Source organism: Mus caroli, unplaced genomic scaffold, assembly GCF_978045245.1.
Source record: "Mus caroli unplaced genomic scaffold, Mus_caroli_1 scaffold_16, whole genome shotgun sequence".
Lineage (NCBI taxonomy): Eukaryota > Metazoa > Chordata > Mammalia > Rodentia > Muridae > Mus > Mus caroli.
In genome coordinates this window covers 101,399,549-101,406,721 of record NW_028227271.1, presented here as the reverse complement: position 1 = coordinate 101,406,721, position 7,173 = coordinate 101,399,549, and the positions used below count along the sequence as shown (strand labels likewise).

The 7,173-nt window shown below is 40.8% G+C and overlaps 1 pseudogene; it reads left to right on the top strand.

The window, feature by feature from the left end:
* Positions 1–291: 291 nt before the first annotated feature.
* Positions 292–1,237, top strand: LOC110310721 (transmembrane 9 superfamily member 3 pseudogene; annotated as a pseudogene).
* The last annotated feature ends 5,936 nt before the right edge of the window (positions 1,238–7,173 follow it).

Here is a 7,173-nt window from a genome sequence, read left to right as displayed (position 1 = left end):
GGAATTCAGTGACCTGGATATAAAATTTAAAGATGATGTAGTGCTAATACCGTGAAGCTGACAGATTTGTGAATGCTATCGGAAATCAGTACTGGTAAACTGGGTATGGTGGTACATGCCTTTAATCCTAGCAGAGGCAGTCAGATCTCTGAGTTGGAGGACAGCCTGGTCTTCAGAGTGAGTTCCAGGACAATCAGGGCTACACAGAAAAACTATTCTTAAAAACCCAAACAACAACAACAAAAACAAAAACATTGGTGCCAGTTGGGTTATTATTAATGAAGCAGATAAATTGGGAATGACTACTATCTTTGAACCTACAAAAATTTTGAAATAGATTTCAATGAAAATTAAATTGCTGATATTAATCTAGCTAGTGATGGAGAGGTGAAACTGATTCTGAATTCTAAAATACAGATGCTGTAGTCAGTAACATGGGAAAAAGTAGATGCAAAATTCAATGACCAACTTGACAGGTGTCTTTATTATTATTATTATTAGATATTTTCTTCATTTACATTTCAAATGCTAACCCCAAAAACCCCTATACCCTCCCTCTACCCTGCTCCCTAGCTCGGAACTTTTTGACAGGTGTCTTGATCCATCCTTTTTGTCATCATAGGGTTCATTGATTTTCAACTTACAAGTCCTTCATGTTGGTGAACCTCATAGTGGGTTTAATTTTAATATAAGTGCCATTTAATATAAATGTTGTTGTTGTTTGAGACAGTGTTTCTCTCTTTGCCTTGCCATCCTGAAGATCACTCTATAGAGCCTCCAACTCACAGAGAACTACTTGCCTCTGTCTCCTGTGTATTGGGAATAAAGGTATGCACTACCATTGCCTGGTTAGTTTTATTGAGAACTTTAAGTAAAAGATTCTGCCAGATACAGTAAAGAAGAAGAAATGGATGATACAGATAGAGACCCAGGAAGTGAATGTGGATAGAAGCAGGTATGTGGAAATGTATTCAGACCCTCAAGTCTCCCTCTAATATATTTATTCTCTTATTAGTTCTGCATGTCAGATATTTGTTGTTTCTCTCATTGTTGCCATGATAGAGGATTTACATACTAGGAGGGGATCAATTCTCATATTTGTCTATGTTGCTGCATCTCCAGTGAATGGCTATTTGGATGAAGTTGTTATGCTAAACCAGAAGGAGGGAGATGGAAACAGCAGATGTTTATTGGGACGGCCCTTATCCCAGCTGTGGGTGTGGCACTGCCTTCCTGATCTATGTGTAGTCATTAATTATCATCCTCTAGAGCCATTCTGTTTGGAGCTAGCATGGTTGTTGTTTGCATCTGTGTTCTGTTTGTTTGTATTTTAAATTCTTCCTCTAAATACTTGGCAGAAAGCTGTCAGGTCAGCTTCCCTTGTCCCTTGTCATGCCAACACAGCGTCTCATTCTGTACTGAAGAAAAAGTGGATTATGAAGCTTGCAGCTATTGTTTGCCTGGGATGAATTTTGATTTTTGGCTCAATTTTTATTAAAATGTATTTTATCTTCATGCTTTTCTGGGCATTATAAGACCTACTATGTTTCATGATGCTGTTGCTGGTCATTCTGTGCATTTTAACCATCAGTGTGACTACTATGTGCATATTCTTCCTGCTAAGTGGAGAGGATTGTAGGTGGCAATGGGCACATTTTCTCTCTGCTGTGTCAACTGAAGCCTATCCTATGCTTACAGGTCTTCCTTTGACTACTATTTAAAGAAAAAAAAGGATGTATAACTCATTTCAAACCTTATTTTACTGTGGCATTTAGCACAGACCGGAGGAAAATATGTGAAGCAATTAATTACATGGGAACACACTTGTTTGACAGGAAAATCTATAGTAATGCGAAAATTGACTAAAGACCCTAGAAAACCTGAAACTTCAGATGAGACTGTCTTCCATGAGGGTGGAACTTGCACAGAAAAGAAGAATAAACACAAGAAGAGATCTGGCCTTAGCCCTGGGTACTTTTCAGGTCTCTTTCATGGTTTAAAGTAACTTCTATTTCTATTGATCCTGCCTTCTTGCTGACTGCTTTCACCAGTAGTTCACAGCAAACACTTGGATTTTATGCAGTAGGCATTATTACAAGACATGGCTAATCTTCCCAAACTACCTCATTGAAGATGAAATAGACCAGCTCTGTTCAGTAAAAGGGACAAATAGTTTTTTAAAAAACATTAGTAATATTTCTGTGAAAGGTGAATACTGAAATTCTACCAGTAGAAACTGTCCTGGCACTTAGCAGTTCTGTGTTATTGAAAATGATGTTTCATTTCAAGATTTATTTATTTATTATATGTAAGTAAACTGTAGCTGTTTTCAGACACTCCAGAAGAGGGTATCAGATCTCATTACGAATGGTTGTGACCCACCATGACTGGGATTTGAACTCAGGACCTTTGGAAGAGCAGTCAGTGCTCTTAACCACTGAGCCATCTCTCCAGCCCCCGATGTTTCATTTCAAAGATTACTTTTTCCTCTTATATTTACAGCAATTGTTGTTGTACTATGGGAGATTTTAATATATTGAACCTGGGTTCTTTTTGACCTGCTTTGGCCTTTCCCATTTAACTTTTTTCTTTTTTGAGAGAAAAATATTTCTCCATAGCCCTGGCTGTTCTAGAACTCAATATATACCAAGCTGCCCTCAAATCCGTAGATCCACTTGTCTGTGCTTTCCGAGTGCTGGGATTAAAACGATGTGCCACAACACACTGTTAGCTGCATCAATTTGTAAAATAAATAAATAAATAAATAAATAAATAAATAAATAAATAAATTTAAAACTATCCATTTCTCCGTGGAATATATCTGCTGTGGCCTTAATATCAGTTGAATTAACCTCATTTATTTATCTTCAAAATATGATAGTTAAGATGGAACTGTCTTACTTCCATCAAAAGAACTGTACAGTTAGAAAGCAAAGTATAGAAGTGCTTTTTATTAAACATTTTGAGATTTAAATATAGTACAGTTTAACTGAATGTCTACCATGATTATCTTTGCTGCCCTTCCCCCAAGTTAATTTTATATGTTTTTAGGGTTTCAAGAGGCTTTACATAAAAATGATTAAGAATAAAGGAGGATAATACATACATACATGCATACATACATACATACCACACATACACAATGTGCTGTAGATTTAGGTTCCTGGATGGATTTGGATGTGCAGGTTGATTGTGGAGGATGTTTTTTGGGATGGTGATCAGTGTAAAAATGTTTAGGTGGCCTTTTACATCTTGCCTACTGTTTATGAAGCTTTGGGTTACTTCAAAACCCAAAAGTGGGTTGGCGAGATGGCTCAGTGGGTAAAAAAAGCACTGACTGCTCTTCTGAAGAACCTGAGTTCAAATCCCAGCAACCACATGGTGGCTCACAACAATTGATAATGAGATCTGACACCCTCTTTTGGTGGGTCTGAAGCCAGCTACAGTGTACCTGTGTATAATAATAAATAAATCTTTGGACCAGAGCAAGCAGGTACTGAGCGAGTGGAGTTGACCGAAGGGAGCAGGGTTGACTGGATCGAGTGGGGTTGACTGGAGAGAGCAGAGGTCTAAAAATTTAATTCCCAACAATCACATGAAGGCTCACAACCATCTGTACAGCTACAGTGTACTAACATACATAAAATAAATAAATAACATACATTAAATAAATAAATAAATAAATCTTTAAACAAACAAACAACCCCCGCCCCCAAAATAAGTGTATGTCATACTTCTCTAAGACAAAATTGGTATATACAACCCTAAGACAGAAATTGGTACCAGAAGTGGAGTATTGCTGGGCTAGGCCTGACAATGCTTTTATCTGAAAGAATGTAGATTTGGGGACTTTGGATTTGGAAAACAGTGGAATGCGTTAAATGGGGTTTTAATGGGCTATCCAAAGATATGAAAGACTGTTTCGGAGAGTGATTTGTACTGTGCAGACCTGGCCCAAGAGGGTTCAGTGGGGAAGAATTTCAATATGTGGCCTAGAGACTGTTTTTGTGGTATTTTGGTGAAGAATGTGGCTGCTTTTTGCCCTTGTCTAAAGAGTCTACCTGAGTAAAGAGATTTATATTAATTAAATTGACAAAGGAAGTCTCAAAAAACAAACAAACAGAAGTGACTTTGTTCTCTAGTTAAGTCTCATGAAGAGCTTTTGACCAAGCTTAGCAAGCTGAAAAAGGGAAAATACAAAATGTATGTTTCGAGTATTAAAGGGGCACCAGGAAGTGAAATGGAGCTGAATCCTGTGTTCAAGGATATTAAATTGAATTAAGTGAGTGGGACTTTGGGGCAAGATCTCACTCCACTAAGTTTAGGTCGAGTCAAAAGTGCAAGTGCAAGCTTTAAATCCTAGGAGGCAAAGACAAACAGATCTCTGAGTTCAAGGCCAGTCTAGAGCATGTTCTAGGTAAAGAAAATCTTAAATCCAGGTGTGATAGTACACACCTTTAACCCCAGCATTACAAGAGACAGAGCCATGCAGATCTCTTGGATCAAGGTCAATCTACAGAACAAGTTCCAGAAAAGCCTCACTTAGGCAGTGAGTGAGTTGGAAAACAGAAAGCTGGTAATAGAATAAGGGGCGGGGGCATGTTCCAGACCCACCAAGCAGTAAACATGTCAGTTTCAACCATGTAGCTCTGGTTTTAGAGTGAAAAATAGGAGGGACTACTGGACCAATTGATGCTGGTTAGCTGGAGCTGGTGATTAAGAACAGACCAGCATCATTGAGGTGAAATCTTTTGGGAAGGGTTTGTTGAGAGCAAAAAAAAAAGCTGTGTTCCAGAGATAGCCAAGGCTGTACCTTGTGTTGGAGCTGTACTTGGTAATGTAAAAGAGTCACAGAGGTGGTACTGGTTTTGAAGCATGAAGGGGTCATGAAGAACAGCTGAGGCTTGGCACTGTGAGAGGTCATGGAAGACCATTTGGCGAAGGTGCAGCCTCAGTTGCAGTTCACAGTTCGGGACTGAATGGGTTATGCCAAGAAGCTGAGGCGTGGCACCAAGAAGAGAGCCTGTGAGAGGCTGTTGGGAGGCCTGGCTGCAGTGGAAGACCCCAGTGTATTGTCGATGCCAGTACCGTGGGGTGATCACCAAGAAGAGCAGTACAAGTGGGGTGGCTCAACCTGAGCTTATAATGCTACAGAGGGTGTGGGAAGCCGTGCACAGTCACCATTACAAGATGGTGCTGGCTTCCTCAGTGCCTAACTAGTAAACAAGCAATGTGCGTAGGTGCTGGAGTAAATTCGTGCCAAGCCACTGCCCATCCCAGGGCGTAGTAGTGGGGTGATGAGTGAGCAGCTAATCAGGAGCTGACATGTCACACAGAGGGGTATTTAAGCAGCCCTATTTTCCAGGTTCAGGGGCTTCCTGATAAGCAATAAAGCTTTGCTGTAGAAGGATCCAGTTGTCCGAGTGTGTTTTGCTGGCGAAACGTTACAAGGACATAGTGGCGCTGATAACCTGGTACTATATCATCACCAGGCACCGGAAAGGAGACCCCCGTTTCACACGGGACGGATTCAGAACAACGGGACAATACAGCTCTGCAAGTTATGGCCTTGAACTTTCTCCAGCGTTAGAAGCCTTTCTGTTCCTTTTCACAGGGCTCGTTCTTTTCTTTAGATTGCATACAGTTTCCACAGGAGGAATTGCTAACTAGTGTTCATTCGAGGTCAGACAAGGTTAGAAAAAAGGCAAGAAATAGCATGGGAGCCTCCCACTCTGTGGTGACCGCCTTACAGTCGGTCCTGAGGCAGCGTGGCTTGAAAATCTCCACCAAGACACTAGAAGGCTTTGTAAAAGAGATAGATAACATAGCTCAGGGTACTTAACTATCCCCTCTTGGGAGAAACTCAGGGGAGATTTAGTTGGGGAGCAGGAGAACGGCAAACTTAAAGCAGGAACCATACCATTGTGGAAGCTCATTAGATCGTGCTTAAAGGACGAGGAATGTCAACAAGTAGTTAAGACAGGGCAGAAAATTCTGGACGAAGTTCAAGAAAGCCTATCAGAGGTAGAGCAGGGAGAGAGAGTAGGAGCAAAGAGGAAACATGGTGCACCAAATAAGCATACAGGCCTTTCCACGGGTCTCGAACCCGAGGAAAAGATTATGTCGGGGAAGAATACCCGGGGAGAGATAAGAAGAAAGGAGGAGAAAAAACAAAAGAAAAAAGCTCAATCAACGGAGGTCCCTAGAAGAGGGAGCCTATACCCGCTGCTAGATAAGTTTAAGGAGCTAGGTCTTAGCAGCTCAGAATCAGATGAAGAACTTAGCCCCTCTGAGGAAACAGACTCAGAGGAGGAAAAAGCTTGTTATGAGAGAGAAAAGTACCACCCAGATAAAATGCGAGCTAATCAGTCAAGAAAAAAGCCAAAAGCTTGGCCTCTGGGCTCTCGGCTTCAAGGTCATAGTGCATCTCTGCCCTATGCGGAGCCCCCGCCCTGCGTAGTGTGTCAGCCCTGCGCAGACTCGTTCATTCCAAGAGAGGAACAAAGGAAGATGCAACAGGCATTTCCGGTCTTTGAAGGAGCCGAGGGTGGGCATGTTCACGCTCAGGTAGAGTATATACAGATTAAGGAGCTTGCCGAGTCTGTCCGTAACTATGGAGTCAGTGCCAATTTCACTGTAGCACAAGTCAAAAGGCTTGCGGCCTTGGCAATGACTTCCGGGGACTGGACAACGGTGATAAAAGCTGTGGCTCCAAATATGGGAATGTATCCTGAATGGAAAGCATTGTGGCAAGATTTCTGCCAGATGCAAGCAAGGGCTAATGCTACCATGGAGTGAAAAAGGAGAAAAGAGAAAAACAAAAGATAATATAAAATATAAAGATACAAAAGATAATATAAAATATAAAGATACAAAAGATAATATAAATTATAAAGATACAAAGGATAATATAAATTAAGTCAATTTACCCTCCTCTCAAGGACTTTGACTAAAGAGGCAGCCTTCATTAAAGGCTTAAAGATAGCTCTCAGGGTCACTGTGCCTCCTCTCATTCTCTGGCAGTATTCCCAGAAGAAGGAGATAAGGAAGTAGAGTCTGAACATGAGACAGAGAAAATACGTATTAGAAAAGCAGTTATCCCCTGTTTGGGATCTTTTAAGAAAAAAGAGAAAAAATGAAAATAAGCTATTTCAGAGCTCTCCTGGAGACATA